The sequence below is a fragment of the Mustela putorius genome, unplaced genomic scaffold (genome assembly GCF_011764305.1).
Source record: "Mustela putorius furo isolate JIRA1106 unplaced genomic scaffold, ASM1176430v1.1 tig00003853_pilon_pilon_pilon, whole genome shotgun sequence".
NCBI lineage: Eukaryota > Metazoa > Chordata > Mammalia > Carnivora > Mustelidae > Mustela > Mustela putorius.
The window spans coordinates 77,907,035-77,923,974 of record NW_025422005.1 but is presented as its reverse complement, the minus strand read 5'-3'; the positions used below and the strand labels follow the sequence as shown (position 1 = coordinate 77,923,974).

Sequence of the window (16,940 nt, the reverse complement as noted above, 5' to 3'; positions counted from 1 at the left end):
AAACTGGATATTTCTCTGACTTACTAGCTGTCATTCTGGGACTTCCTATCACCTCTCTCCTGTGTTAGAGCCATGTTTCCCTTTCCTTGATTTATTTTTTTGTTTCACTGAACATTCTTTAGAAGTTCCCTTAAAAAGAGTATGTGCAGCAAATAAATAATATAAACACATGTAATTTGAGCCCTTGAATATTTGAAAATTTTTATCCTATCTACATATTTGATTGGCATTTATAAATATTTATACATGTATTTATATATGTTTGTGCCTGTGTATCCTATATGTTTTCTTTCAGAACTTTATAAATATTACTCTGTTGTTTTCTAGATAACCCATGTAGCTGTGCACATTTCATGCTAATTCATATTCCTACTCCGTAAGTGATTCATTTTTCATTTGTTTTATCCAGAAGCTTTTTTAATACCTTAATGTTTAGCATCTTTCCTAATCTCTAGCTTTCTGAAATTTCACACAAATGTGTCTTTGGGTAGATCTTTTTACCTGCATTGTGCTAAGTACTCAGCAAGACCTTTTAATCTGGATACTCATTTTCAATTCTAGAAAACTACTTTGTAATACTTATTTAATATTCCCAATATTCTTTTTTCCCCCTTGCAACTGCTATTAGTTGGGTATTAGATCTCATAGCTTGATCTTGGTTCTCTACTGTTTTTTTCTTTCTTTTTTTTTTTTTTTCATTTTCCAGGTGATTTTTCCTAACCAGCTCTAAAGGTTTTTTTTTCCTTATCTTTGATTTTCTGTAGTTTGAGTATGATATGTCCAGATGGGGTTTTGTTTTGTTGTTGTTTTGTCATTTATCATCCTTGGTGTTCCCTGAGATTCCTCGATCTGTGGTTTAGTGTCTGGCATTAATTTGGGGAAATGGAAATTCTTAGTCACTGCTTCAAAAATTTCTTCTGTTTCTTTCTCTTTCTTCTCTTTTTGGTATTCACATTACACATATGTTACACTTACAATCATCCCACAGTTCCTGGATATTTTGCTCAGTTTTTGCAGTCTTTTTTCTCTTTCCTTTTCAGTTTTGGAAGTTTCTATTAGCATATTCTCAAGCTCTGAGATTCTTTCCTCAGCTGTGTCAATTCTACTAATGAGTCCACCAGATGCATTTTTCCTGTTTTTTTTCTGTTACATTCTCTTTTATTTCTAACACATCTTTTTTTATTCTTTCTTACAATTTCCATCTCTCTGCTTACACTACCCATCTGCTCTTGTTATATTGTCTACTTTTCCCATTACATCCTCCCATGTAGCCATTACAGTTGTTTAAAATTCCTAGTCTGATAATTCCAACATCCCTGTTATATCTTGGCCTGACTCTGATGCAGTCTCTTCAAATTATGTTTTCCCCCTTTTAGTATGCCTTAGTTTTTTGTTGAAAGCCTAACATGACCTATTTGGTAAAAGAAACTGGTACACAGGCTTTTGCTGACACGGCGGTAAGGTATAAAGGGAGGAGGATTCTATAGTCCTACTATTACATCTCAAGTTTTTTCAGGAGCCTGCACTGCTAAGCTGTGAATTTCACTAGTGTTTCTCAGAATTTTTCCCCCTGTTTAGGTGGGACAGGATGCCTGAGCAGGCTAACACTGGTATTTCCCTTTACCCATACTGATTAGTCTATGAGAAAATACCATGAGGGTTAGGTTCTGGTAAAGTAGCTTCTCTTGAGGGAAGACTTTTTTTTAGTTATTTTATTTTATTTATTTTATTTATTTATTTATTTTGAGAGAGAGGAGGAGAGAGTCTTAAGCAGGCTCCACCTCCAGCACAGGGCTCAAAGCAGGGCTTGATCTCACAACCCTGGAATCATGACTTGATCTGAAATCAAGAATCATATGTTTAACCAACTGAACCACTCAGGTGCCTTATCTTGAAGTCAGAATTTTAAAGAACAGGATGCTCTCACATATTTCAAAAATTTTTTATTCTTCCCCTGCCAGAAGCACAAAAGAATTTTTCTTCAACATTCACTGTGAGAAGCTGGTAGTGCTCCCAGAGGTAGAACTCACAAAAGTGTGGGGGCCTGCTATGGACTGAATGATGTTCCACCAAAATCATATAATGAAGCCCTAGTCCCACATTTGATGGTATTTCAAAATGGGTCCTTTGGGAGATAATCAGGCTTTGATGAGGTGAAGTCAACAGTGGGGCCCTCATGATGGGATCAGTGCCCTTAAGAGATTCTACAGCAAAAAAGAGGCCCACTGTCTGCAAGCTAGGATGAAAGTTCTCACCAGAATCCATCCAGGATGGCTCCCCCATCTTAGGACTTCAGGCCTCCAGAACTGTGAGAGAATAAATGTCTGTTGTTTAAACCACCTAGTCGATGGGATTCTGCTTGGACAGCTCATATTAAGGCAGGGCACCCTAATTAGTGGGTCTCCCCACTTATTGACACAGTGCCTCCTGGCAATTCTTCAATTATACTTTAGGTTTTCCCATCCCATCCCAGTACTGGTATCTGCAGAGGTTCCTGGTTATTGATTTCTGCTCCAGTAAGTGATTCTTCATTATCAATCCTTCTATCTCTACAATTTGGGGCACAGAAGTTTACCCTGTGACCTCACTTCTCTGACAGATTTGAGTCGTTGATTTTTCAGTTTGTTCAGCATTTTACTTGTTAGGATGGAATTAGTAGTTCCCATGCTCTTTACATGCTGGACTAGAAACCGGAAGCCAAGAGTTTTATTTTTTAAAATTTAAACTACCACATGTATATATATATTTTTTGTTAGTAGTTCTTATTCTTCAATCACTCTTCTTCATGGCATCCCTTTGTTTTATGAATTCAGTATCTCATCACTCTGAGGTAACTAACTACACTTTTTAAAAGTTTTCTTCTGTTGTCCACATTGTCTCAGCTTTCTACATACCTCTTTTATTGATTCTTTAATCTACTTTTCATCGGAAGTTTCCCTCAAATTTCTAGTGATCCTTAATTGTTCTTACTTATGTATTTATTACTAAAAATATTTATGTATTTGATATGATAGGGAATATGGACACAACAGTGAACAAAACAAACAAACCTCCACCCTCATGAAGCTTCTGTTCTAGTCAGATGATTCCAGCAATTAAAAAAAAAAAAGACAAATATAGGTGATAAGGAGAGAGTGATGGAAGGGAGCAATGTGTGCCATGGAGAAAAATAAGTCAGAGTACATGGAGAATGAGTGCTGGAGGCTACTGATTTATGTTGGATGGTTACAGAAGACATCTCTTATAAGGTAAGAGATGTGCCCAATATTCCCGAATCCATCTTCCCAGATGAATGTCTCCAGAAACAAACCTCCAGCCTTCTCCACAGAAGAATTGTAGGATGAATTCTCCTGAATGTTCAGGATGGAGAAGAGAACCCAAGGAAGTTCTAATAATATTTCCTTATGAACTTTCAATAATCTTCTCTTTCCACACTCTGCTCTTGAGGTGCACCAATACCTGATGCTTCCAAGTACAGTACTCAGCCTCTTGTCCATGAGTCAAAGGTCCTCTCTTCTCATTAATTTCTCCCTTTGTAGGCACTCAGATAACTTTCTTTTATAACCAAACTGATTACCATTCCTCTCTTTGTTTCCTCATACTCATTTAAGTTTCTGACTTGCTACTTTACTCTTTCCTTATTAATAGTTTGCTAATTTGAAAAATCCTTACTATCATTTCAAATGTATGGAGAAGAAGAAAAGATAAACAAATGAGGTCAATGTGCCATTTGAGATAAGAAGCATATGGTATTTTGATTAATTCCTTTTACTTCCATTGATGTCATTTATATATACCATCCTTATTCTAAACTCTTCCAAAATTCTCTCAGGTTTCTCATTAAAATACTCCCTCTAATCCCCGCATATGCAAACTTCCCATCTCAATCTAGAAAACCTTCTCAGACAAATACTATCCCACAATTACCTTTCCCTAAATAATATCATTAGAGGATTTCCCTCTACTTAAGATATGAATTCAACTCCTTACTATACTCCCTTAACACTTAACACAATAGTGATTACTAAGTAGTTGGTCAATGAATTATGTTCCTATAAATTAGTGATAAGATATGCTGACAACAGGGGGGCCTGGGTGGCTCAGTCATTAAGTATCTGCTTCAGTTCAAGTCATGATCTCAGGGTCCTGGGATCAAGCCCCTCAGCATGAAGGCTTCTTCTCTCTCTCTCACTCCCCCTGCTTGTTTTCCCTCTTTTGCTGTGTCTCTGTCAAAAAATAAAATCTTAAAAAAAAAAAAAAGATATGCTGACAATAGGCTTCTAGTAACAAAATAAGTTATTTTGGTTGTAAGCAAGTCATTCTAATATCCTACAGTGGGAGAATCCATTTTATAGTGCCAAGAAAAAGTATTAATCTGAAATAATAATAATAAGCATATTGTAATCTCAAGAGAAAGCACTAAAAAAAACTTAATAAAAGGAAAGAAATTAACAGAGAAATTAAAGTGGTAATTAAAATATATTCATATATCACAAAAATGGTAGTAAAAAAGTAACAGAAACAACAAATACATATAAAGAACAAATAACAAAAACAAAAAAAAAGAACAAATAATAAAATTATAAATTTAATGGTGGTGAGTGTTGTACAGCTTAGTGAATATGCTAAAATATCACTGAGTTTAAAATTCACTCTAATTCACTTTAAAAATTCATTTTAATTCACTTTAAAATGGTTATTTTTGTGTTATGTGGATTATATCTCTTTAAAAACCTAAATAGTAAGCATAAATCTGCTATATTAACTGTCAACAGATAAAATATTCCAGTCAAAGCAAAATCCACTATATGCTGTGTTAGATTCAAAGATGTAAATGGAATGAAAATTCCTAAAATAGAAAAAGGATGCATCATGCAAACAGTAACCGTAAGACAGTTGGAGTAGCTATATTAATAAAAAACAAAATTGACAAGAAACATCACTAGAGACAAGGAGAGATGCTTTACAATGATGAATGAGTCCATATATTAGGGATATATAACAACTGTAAGTGCACTGCCATTAACAGAGACCCAAAATACATGAAACAAAAGCCATAAGAAGTATGTCCTCTAACACAAGAGAATTAAATTGGAAATCAATATAAGACAAATTTCTTCATATAAAGAAATTAAACTCACCCGAGAAATACATGAGTCAAAAAACTAATCACAGGGGCGCCTGGGTGGCTCAGTGGGTTAAGCCGCTGCCTTCGGCTCAGGTCGTGATCTCAGAGTCCTGGGATCGAGTCCCGCATCGGGCTCTCTGCTCAGCAGGGAGCCTGCTTCCTCCTCTCTCTCTCTGCCTGCCTCTCTGCCTACTTGTGATCTCTCTCTGTCAAATGAATAAATAAAATCTTAAAAAAAAAAAAAAAAAAAAAAAAAAAAAAAAAAAAAACTAATCACAAAGGAAATTCGACAATATTTTGAGCTAAGTGAGAACAAAAATAAAAATATCAAAAATTTATGAGATATAGCTAAACCAGTATGAGGGAAATTTATAGCTTTAAAAGACTAAATTCAAAAAGGTCTCAAATTGGCACCTTACTCCATTTTTAAAAAACTAGAAAAATTAAACCCATTTCTAGAGTACAAACTGATGGTTACCAGAGAGGAATGGGGGGGTGGATTAAAAAGGTGATGGAGATTAAGAAGTATACATGCCATGATGAGTGCTGCGTGATGTATGGAATTGTTGAATCACAATATTGTACACCTGAAACTAAAATAACACTGTATCTTAACTAACAGGAATTAAAATAAAAACTTTAAAAACCTTTCTAAAGATAAATACATATATAGTTAGAAAAGCGTTAACACGTGTTCTTCTCAAACTATTCCAAGAAATAAAAGAGAAAGGAAAACTTCCAAATTCATTCCGCAAGGCCTGCATTACCCTGATACCAGACCTAGACAGACACTACTAAAAAAGAAAACTATAGCCCAATGTCTCTGATGAACATAAATGCAAAAATACGCAACAAAATCTAAGCAAATCAAATTCAACAATATGTTTAAAAAGTCATTCACCATGAACAAGTTGGATTTATTCCAGGGATGCAAGGGTAGTCCAATACTGGCAAATCAATCAATGTGATACATCACATTAATAAAAAAAAAAAAAGGAATAAGAAGAGTATGATCATCTCAATAGACGCAAAAAAAAATTTGGCAAAATACAATATCCACTCGTGATTAAAAACTCTCAAGAAAATGAGTTCAAAGGGAGCATATCTCAACATAATAAAGGCCATAAATGAAAACCCCACAGCTGTCATCACACTCAAAGGTGAAATACAAAGCAAACTGTCAGGAACAAAATTTGCAGGTCAGGAACAAAACAAAGCAATCCATTCTCAGTACTTTCATTCAGCACAGTACTAGAAGTCCTAACTGCAGCAATCAGACAAGAAATAGAAAAAAAAGACATCCAAATTGGTGAAGAAGTAAATCCCTCACTATACACAGACAGCATAATACTACACATATAAAACCCTAAAGTTTCTACTAAAAAAAAAAAAAATAGAACTGATAAATGAATTCAGTATAGTTGCAAAATACAAAATTAATACATAGAAAATTTTGCATTTCTATACTTCAATAACAAAGTAGTAGAGAAATGAATAAAATAAGCCATTTACAGATGGAAAAAAACAAACAATCCAAAATACCTAGAAATTTAACCAAGGAGATAAAAGACCTATACTCTGCTAACTATAAGACATTGCTGATGAAACTGATGATGACACAATTACCATTCTCATTAATTAGAAGAATCCATATTGTTAAAACATCCATATTAACCCACGCAACCTACAGATTCAAAGCAGTCCCTATCAAAATACCAACAGCATTCTTCACTGAATTAGAATAAATAATCCTAAAATTTGTATGTAAATATGGAAAATCTCAAATAACCAATCTTAAGAAAAAAGAATAAAACTGGAGGTATCTCAATCCGAGATTTCAAGATACACTACAAAGCAAGAGTCATCAAACCAGTATGGTACTGGCACAAAATTGGACGCACAATGGAATAGAATAGAGAGCCCAGAAATAAACCCATTCTTATAAGGCCAAATTAATCTACAACAAAGGAAGCAAAAATGTGTATAATGGAGAAAAGACAGCATTTTCAATAAGTGTGCTGGGAAAACTGGACAACCACATGCAAAAGAATGAAACTGGACCACTTTCTTATACTATACACAAAAATAAACTCAAAATGAATTAAAGACCTAATTGTGAGACCTTAAAACCATAAAACTCCTAAAAGAAACACTGGCAATAATCTCTCAGGCCTTAGCAACATATTTAGGTATCTGTCTCCTTAAGGCAGAGGAAACCAAACCAAACCAAAACTACTGGGATTACAGCAAATAAAATGTTTTTGCCCAGCAAAAGAAACCATCAACAAAACAAAAAGACAACCTACTGAATGGGAGAAGATATTTGCAAATGATCTAGTAGGCATTAGGCTAAATGATAGAAACAAAAACACAAATACCATATGATTTCACTTATATGTGGAATATAAGAAACAAAACAAACAAAAAAACAATATAGACACTGAAATACAGAAAACAAATTAGGAGTTTCCAGGGGGAAGGTTCAGGGCAGGCAGTGAAATAGATAAAGCAGAATAACAGATACAATTCCCAGTTCTAAAATAAATGTCAGGTAAATGAAAAGTACAGCATAGGTAATATAGTCAGTAATACTAATAACATTGTATGGTGCCAAATGGTGACTACACTTATCATGGTGAGTATTCAGTAATGTACAGAATTGTCATATCAGTATGTTGTACATCTAAAACTAATACAACACTGTATCTTAATTGTACTTCAATTAAAACATTTTCCAAATGAAATTAAGAAAACTGCATTCACAATAGTATAAAAAAATAAAATAATTTAAATAAACTTAACAAAATAAGTGCAAGACTTACGTTTTGAAAACAGCCAATCACTGTTGAAAGAAGTTAACAGAAGACCTATATATATAAAGACATTCCATGTTCTTGGATTGGAAACTCAGTATTTGTAAAGGCAGTTCTTCCCAAATTGATCTACAGATTTAATAAATACATTCCCTATCACAAATCCTACTAGTTTCTTTGTTTTTGCAGAACTTGTCAAGCTGACCTTAAAGTGTATATGAAAATTCAAAGGACCAAGAACAGCCAAAACAATTTTGGAAAAAAAAAACAAAATTTCACTTTCTCTACCTAATTTCACAACTTACTATAAGGCCACAGCAAACACGAGACTGCAGCACTGGCTTAAGTGTTTACTTATATATCATTAGAATTAAATAAGGAAATAAACTTTACATTTATGGTTAAATGATTTTTGACAAAACTGCCAAAGCAACTGAATGGAGAAAGGATAGTCTTTTCAACAAAGGGTGTTGGAACAATTAGATTTCCATAAGTTAAAAAGAAAGAAAACTTGGATCCCTACCTCACATCATATACAAAAGTTAACTCAGAATGGATCACAGACGTACAAGTAAAACATAAAACTACAGTAAATGGTATAGAAAAAAATAGGACATCTTTAGGGGCACCTGGGTGGCTCAGTGGGTTAGGCCGCTGCCTTCGGCTAGGGTCATGATCTCAGGGTCCTGGGATCGAGCCCTGCATCGGGCTCTCTGCTCAGCAGGGAGCCTGCTTCCTCCTCTCTCTCTGCCTGCCTCTCTGCCTGCTTGTCATCTCTCTCTGTCAAATAAATAAATAAAATCTTTAAAAAAAAAAAATAGGACATCTTTGTACCCTTGAGTCAGGCGAAAATGTTTACATATGACACTAAAACCACAATCCATACAAAAAAAGTTGATAACTGAACTTAATCAAAGTTTAAAAAGTTCTCCCCTTCAAAAGACACTATTAGGAAAATACAAATAGAAGCCACAGATTGAAAAAAAAATTTGCAAAACATATATCTGGTAAATGATTTTTATCAAGAATATATTCTTCATAAAACTCCAAATAAAACTCCAGAAAATGCAAACTAATCTACAGTGATAGAAAACAGAACCATGGTTATGAGATGATGGAATAATGGGGACAGAAGGGAAAAATACAAACATGCAGGAAAAAGCTTCTGGGGATGATGGGTATGTTCACTGTATTGATTAGCAGTAATGGTTTCACAATTGTATAAATGTATCAAAACATCATATCATCCAGTGCAATTCATTATACATCAATTACACCTCAATAATTTTTATATTATGTATTCTATGTATTTTATTATATATAAATATGTATTATGTAATTTGTATGTATTATAACATAATATGTATTGATATGTATATGTGATTAATAACATAATTATACATTACATATACCACAGATTACATAAGTATATATAACTAACGTATATTACATAAGTATATATTATAAACATTATGTATTTAATGTACATATTAAATATATACGTAAAATATGCCTGAATCTCTTCAAAGCTTTTAAGTAGATCCAAAAATGTTTAAAAATGATGTGTTTCATTTTTAAGTTAACAGATTTTGTTGTGTAAGAAGCAGGTGTTCAACACTTGAGCTAATAAAAATTTTTTTTGTGTAATTGTTTTTTCAGTGTTTCAAGATTCATTGTTTATGTACCACACCCAGTGCTCCAGGGAATACGTGCCCTCCTTAATACCTACCACCAGGATCACTCAACCCCTAACCCCCTCCCCTCCAAAACCCTGTTTGTTTCTCAAAGTCCACAGTCTCTCATGGTTTTTCTCCCCCTCCGATTTCCCCCAACTCACTTCTCCTCTCCATCTCCCAATACTCTCCGTGTTATTCCTTATGCTCCACAACTAAGTGAAACCATGCGGTAATTGACTCTCTGCTTGACTTAATCTCCTCCACTCCCATCCATGTTGATACAGAAGTTGGGTATTCATCTTTTCTGATGGATTGCACTACTGGGTATTTACTCCAAAGACACAGATGTAGTGAAAAGAAGGACCATCTGTACCCCAGTGTTCATAGCAGCAATGGCCACAGTCGCCAAACTGGAAAGAACCAAGCAGATGAATGGATAAAGAAGATATGGTCCATATTAAAATATCTCTTGTGTGGAAGTTGTGAAATCTGCAGCAATTCTAGCTACTCCATTACCAGTAGCTTACTCTTGCTGCTATGGAAACCAAAATTAATACCAGGCAGGTAAAATCAAGCAAAGAAAACAGAACTTAACCCTCTGTTATGAAGTGAAAATTAGCCTTTTTGAAACACCTTAATAGTCACTGAAAAAGGTCCCAGAAGTTACTATAACCCAATTATTTTCCAAAAGGAAAAACACATTCAACTTTTAGTGAAAGTAACCTGCACTGCTTATAAGGCTAGAAAAAACACCTTTACTTTTATGGTATCTTCTTTCAGTGGTAACATCTTTTACAAAAGTAAAACACAAAAAAATTTTAGAATTTTGCTCATTATCAAACAGAGTTCTCCTTCATTTCTGTAAGAAGCAACTATTCTTCATTTTCTTAAAGCACAGAAATCACCAAGGTGAGGATAGATCGATAAGTTTCTATGTACAAGGAGAGAAAGAGGGCAGCACTGAAGTGAGTCTTTAAAGAGAGGAAGGAAGCCCTAGGAATCCTTTCTGGACTGAGAATTGAGACAAACTCAGGAAAGCACAATGTTTATCTGGCTTGACAATCCACCCAGCATGGCTTTAAGAGGTTCCAGATACTGGGAATTCTCAAACATTAAATCAAAACCTAGAATAAATGGGACCAAGAGTTTTTAGATTTTTTTAAAAGATTAAAGTATGTGGTATTAAAGGTTATTCTTTAAAAGATTCTTTTAAAGATTTTTTTAAAAGATTAAAGTATGTGGTATTAAAGGTTATTCTTTAAAAGACTGTGTAGTCAACTTCAGAGCAGTATAACATAATTAAGAGCACAAATTCTGTGGTTGGAGTACCTAGATTCAAATCCTGGTCCCTTCACTTACTTACTAGTTATGTGCACTCAGGCAAGTCATTTTTACCTTTCTAAACCTCAGCTGTCTCATTTGTAAAATGCAAATAACAGTCCTATTTCATAACACCTCTGTGAGGATTAAACCACATCATGAAGTAGCAATATGGTGTACTGTTTGAATGTGTGGTCTCCAGTGAGGCTCCCTGATTTGAATCCTTGGCTCTGCTACCTACTAATTGTAAATGATTTGATCTAGGGCAAATCACATAACTTCTCATGCAGTTCCTCATCTGTAAAATATGGATAACACTTCTTACCCCATAAGGCTATCAAGAGGATTAACAGGGGCTCCTGGGTTGTTCAGATGGTTAAGCGTACAACTCTTGATTTCAGCTCAGGTCATGATCTCCGGGTCCTCCAGCTGAGTACCATGAGGGGATCTGTACACTAGCAGGAAGCCTGCTTAAGGATTCTCTCTCCTGCTCTCTCTTTGCCTCTGCCCCAACACCCCCTCATGCTCCATGTGTCTCACTCTCTATCAAATAAATAAATAAAATCTATTAAAAAAGGAAATGGAGGGGCACCTGGGTGGCTCAGTGGGTTGGGCCTCTGCCTTCAGCTCAGGTCATGGTCCCAGGGTCCTAGGATCGAGCCCCGCATCGGGCTCTCTGCTCAGCAGGGAGCCTGCTTCCTCCTCTCTCTGCCTGCCTCTCTGCCTACTTGTGATCTCTGTCTGTCCAATGAATAAATAAAATATTTTTAAAAAAAAGGAAATGGAATGAAAATGGTGTATAAATATATTTAAACATATATATTAGTGTGTAGAATGCTCAAAAGAGAATATAAGCAACTGAGCACTAAACTTCATTTTTGGCTGGGTTTTGAATAACCAATGTGAAAAGGAAAAGAGAATATTTACTAATTTTTTTTCAGGAAATTCTGGCTGAGAGAAGATGGCACTAATAGTCACATACACCTTTGAGTAGAATGGACATCTTAAGAATGTAAGTTGTCCAATCCATGGACACAGAATGTCCTTTCATTTATTTGTATTTTCTGTAAAAGACCAGATAGTAACTATTTTAGGCTTTGTGGGCCATATAGTCTCTTGCAATGACTCAACTCTACCACTATAGCATGGATACAGCCAGCCACAGACAAAAAGTAAACTAATATATTTCTTAAAATTGCATTTAAGGACATGAAGATATGAAATTCACATAATATTCATCCATCACAAATATTTTTACTAATCACTTAAATCTGTAAAGAATTATTCTTGGGGCACCTGGGTGGTTCAGTGGGTCAAAGTCTCTGCCTTCAGCTCAGGTCATGATCCCAGGGTCCTGGGATCCAGCCCCACATCGGGCTCTCTGCTCCGTGGAGAGCCTGCTTACTCCTCTCTCTCTGCCTGCCTCTCTGCCTACTTGTGATCTCTCTCTGTCAAATAAATAAATAAGATGTTTTAAAAATAAAAAAATTAAAATATAAAGAATTATTCTTGGCTCCAAAGGTAGAGGGCCAGGTTTGACTCATGAGCCATAATTTTCCAAGCCCTCCCTAAAACATTCATGGTATATCATGATCTTGGTTCTCTCCTATGCATCTAGAATGGTACTAGATTTGTACCATCCTTGGAAGGAATGAAAAAATAATCACTCAAATCATGTTCTATAAGTTTAATTCGCTTACAGAATCCAGTTAAGAATGGCTGCATGAAGTGACAAAAATAAGAGAGTTAAAAAAAAAAAACTGGTTAAGATATGCAACAAGGGCTCTTACACAGGGTAACTGAAATATAAACTAATATAACCATTTTGGAAGATGATTAGACATTGTTGGGGTAATCTTTGATGGGCCCTAGTGTCCCTGCATGGTTTTGGGGTTTTGTTTTTGTTTTTGTTTTCTGAAAATGCCAAGAATATCAGGCCTTCACTCTTTACCCAGGTCATTTTTCATTTGCAATAAGCAACACTGAGAAATGCACTGAGCAGGCTTGTCATCACTCATTAGTTAGGGCTCCCCTCTGTTAATGTAACCAATTCCAAGTGTCTAAATCCACTTGTGCTATTCCAACATGTCTACCTCTTGTGGGATTTGGAAGCCAGGGAAACCATTAAGAACCTAAATCTTTGGCTACTACTTTTGCCATAATTTTCTTTTAAAACCTGTGCCTGGTCCAGGCAGCAAGTATCTTCTGCCAGCATCAAACAATATCAGGCCAACTTGTTAGCTTGCAAGTAGGATGAATCTAAGACTTTTCAGAGTTCTTGACAGGAAATATCTACCAAAGTTGAAGATACACACCCAGAAATTATACTCCCAAGTTTATACTGAAAAGAAATGCATGCAACATGTAATAAAATATCTGTACAAGAAGGTTCATGACAGCATTTTTAAACTTTATTCTTCATACTTTTGCTTAAATCTTCTTTTTAATCTACTTTCAAGGCTAGAATGATTCAGGTGGTAATGGATTAGAGTTGGCAACATCAGTATGGAATCACTTTTAGTTTAACAGAGATACAAATGAATAGATACATAAATACTTATTAATGAACGTGTAGCCATGCATTAATTAGTACACACAAGTATATATTTCCTTGCTCTGTCATGAGAGGGGCCTAAAAGAACTGATACTTTCTCAGCAACAATCACTTTGGTTTCTAATACCATTTGCCAATAAAAAGAAACAGGGCTCCTTGAAGAAATGGCTCATTCTAGGAGTGGGACAATAAATATATAAGCTGAGCCTAGAGTATTCTGTAGTGCCAGAAAGTAAGGAAGTGATTAAAAACAAAACAAAGAAAAATCTCACATTGAGAGGAGTATGACAAAAAGTAAAGGAATCAACTGAAAGAGACTCCCATGGCCAAAGCTGGAACAATGTGAGTAGCAAAATAAGTAAAAAAATAATATAATTCCAAGTACAAAACAAATATCCACACATCCATACTGATACAAAGGATTGAAAAAATTATTAAATGGGGAGAAGAGACAAATCTCCTGACACTGCCTCCAAGAGACACTGGAGAAAAATGATAGGTACTACCTCAGCCAGGTGGTCAAACTCTATATTAATAGCCATCAATACATCGATCGTATATATCACTGATATAATGTAACTTTCATCTCAATAATCCATAATCCCAGTCCTACCCTGAGAAACACACCAAATTCCAATAGTAGGGCATAGTACAAAATACCTGACCAGCACTCCTCAAAGCCATCAAAGTCATCAAAAACAAAGAAAGTGTGAGAAACTGTCACAGCCAGGAGGAACCTAAGGAAACATTATAATTATATGTAATGTGCTATACTGACTGAAATCCTGGAATAGGAAAAAAAAACATTAAGTAAAAAACGAAGGAAATCATAATAAACTATGAACTTTAGTTCAAAATTTAGTTCATAATAATGCAATAATAATGGTTCATTAATTGTGACAAATGTACCATATAGTACAAGATGTCAGTAATAGGGGAAACGAAACAAACAGTATATAGGAATACTCTGGACTTTTACCTCAATCTTTCTGTAAATCTAAAACTATTCTAAAAAGAATATCTATAAAAAAATCCTACCTCTCCTTCAGGGCCCATTAAAACTCCTGTCTCTTGCAAGAAACAAACCCTGATCCCCTTCAGTTCAAATGAGACCTTTCCTTCCTTCCACCTCACAACACTTCTGCTGAGCACCTACCATATTTTGCCCAACAAAATTATTTATAAACACATTTAATTTTCCCTAAATCATAAACATCTTAATGTCAAATTAATATTTGTCATGTTATTTAATACAAAATTAGTTCGAAGTAAAATCGAGAAACCAACTAACCCAGATGAAAGTCACATTTAGTTACGGTTAGTATCTCCTAAGGCAGTTTCATTCTACTTCTGAACAAATCTAATAATTAGAAAGTTCTTCCTGCTGGGTTGGTACCAAATGTTCTCTAATTTCCTCATTTATTGCATGAATGAATGAACGCCAACTAGCTTTATGAGAGCAGAGAACACCTTCTGTTTTACTGAATACTGTATCTCCAGCACCAGGCACACAGTAAATACTCAAACATTTGTTTCGGGGGCACCTGGGTGGCTCAGTTGGTTGTGTCTGCCTTCGGCTAAGGTCATGATCCCAGAGTCCCGGGATCCTGTCCCCATTGGGCTCCCTGCTAAGCAGGAAGCCTGCTTCTCCCTCTCCCTCTACCCTTCCCCCTGCTTGTGCTCTCTCTCTTTGCAATACATTTTTTTTTAAATCTTTTTTAAAAAATTTGTTTTTGAACGAGTAAATGGCTACCTGGCTAGGGAAAGGGCTGCAACTTTTATTTCCCCTCCCATACAATTTAATTTACTGTTTAGCTAATGACCACCCTCTTAAATACACTCACTCAATACAGTCATTTAATTCTTCATATATAGTCATTATTAATTAAATAGTATATCCTATATAGTCAATATAATTAAATAGTCATTTAATTCTTCATACCCTTATATGTGGGTTTTGTGAACAATTTAACTGAAGCTACAAGTGGTTTAGTCATTTTGTGCAATTTTAAGTGCGAAAGGAACTGCAACCAGTAGATCCCCAACAGCGTACCATGAACGACTAGAAATGAGTAAGAAAACGAGGGTTGAGGCAGCAAGGATCCCCTCTGCATCTCTGGGGAAGTGCTCCTGGACTAGCAGCCAGGCAGGCGGCTCACCCACACCACAGATCTGCGACTCTGGGCAAATCACTGCACATCTAGTCGGCCTGCTTCTTCATCTGAAAATAAAAAGGTCGAACTCAAGGCCTTTTAAGTCTTCGCTGGTTCCAAGGCCCTAGTATTCCCAGCTATTAGGGTTTTGTTTGTTTTTCAAATTCAAATCTGTTTAACCCTGCGCACACATACACAAAAATCTCCCATATATCGTGTTCCCGCTCAGTCGCCTCAACTGACACGTGAGAGGCTGGCCTACAAGATCTCCAGGCCGCTTCCATTCTCGAGACATCCTACCCCCCACAGTTGGCGGGGAAACAGATCGCAGACAACACTGGAAGTAAATAAAATATAAATTCGCAGGCTGCACAATGACAGGGCTTCTGGAAAAGAAACATTTCTACAATCCTACATGAAAAACATGAGGAAACCCCTTTCCACACGACTTTCCACACGAAGAAGAGTGGGGCGGATCCTCTCTCACCCCGCTGAAGCCCTGAGGTAAAGACTGGACCTCGGCACGTCTGAGGAAAAAATCACAGTCTCAAGTGAAGGAAGCAAGAAAAACATGAAGAGCCTCACTAGTTGCAAACACACCTACCAAATCAGCAGGTCCCTGGGCCCAGGTCGGCTCTCAAACTTCCAGAACGTTCCACGAGTAGCCTGATGCTTGGAGGGCGGGGCACAGAGGCCCAGGCGTGGTCGTGGCTACTCCAGCTGCGATGCGCGCTCTCCACTGGCTGGGCTTCGCGCAGCCGCAGACCTCGCTAACCGGCTCCGCCTTTCCTACTCCTTAGATTAAATGGTTTGCACCAGCTGCTAAGTGGTTAAGGAAAAGTAAGGAGTTAGTTTGCTGCGTTTCACTTAGTGGCCTGAAGTTGGTTTTTCACAACTTTCTAAAATATAGACTCAATTCTTTTACTCTGATTGACAATATAAAATCAAAGTGGCCTCGTTTCATCCAAATTATGAAATACAGACTCACATTTTCATTAGTGGCTCTAATTATAATATAGAAAAACCTGTGTGTTAACTCTTTTGGAATCCATTGCTTTCAGACCCGACTGAAGCTCAGCAAATTATTAAGTGCTGGTGTTCAGAACCGTAAAAGTTGAAAAAGAAAAGCCACCACTTGCCTAGAGCTTATGGTTGGGATGCAAAACTATTTAGGTCTTCCTTTGGAAAACACGTAATTGCTGGGGGAAAAACAATACTGCTTCAGGAAAAATCCTTTGGAGCACTTTTGTAATGTGGATTAATTACTCCCTGAAGTAACCATTTTGTAAGTTTAGA

General features: G+C 36.0%; 1 protein-coding gene across 1 annotated transcript in view; it reads right to left on the bottom strand.

Moving 5' to 3' along the window:
- CUNH1orf146 (chromosome unknown C1orf146 homolog) overlaps positions 1–16,363 on the bottom strand; it is a 32,208-nt gene extending 15,845 nt beyond the window's left edge. The window contains exon 1 of the mRNA XM_004752599.3: positions 16,249–16,363. The gene's annotated coding sequence lies outside the window, so the exon portion shown is untranslated. The remainder of the gene's footprint in view (positions 1–16,248) is intronic.
- Between the last annotated feature and the right edge of the window lie 577 nt (positions 16,364–16,940).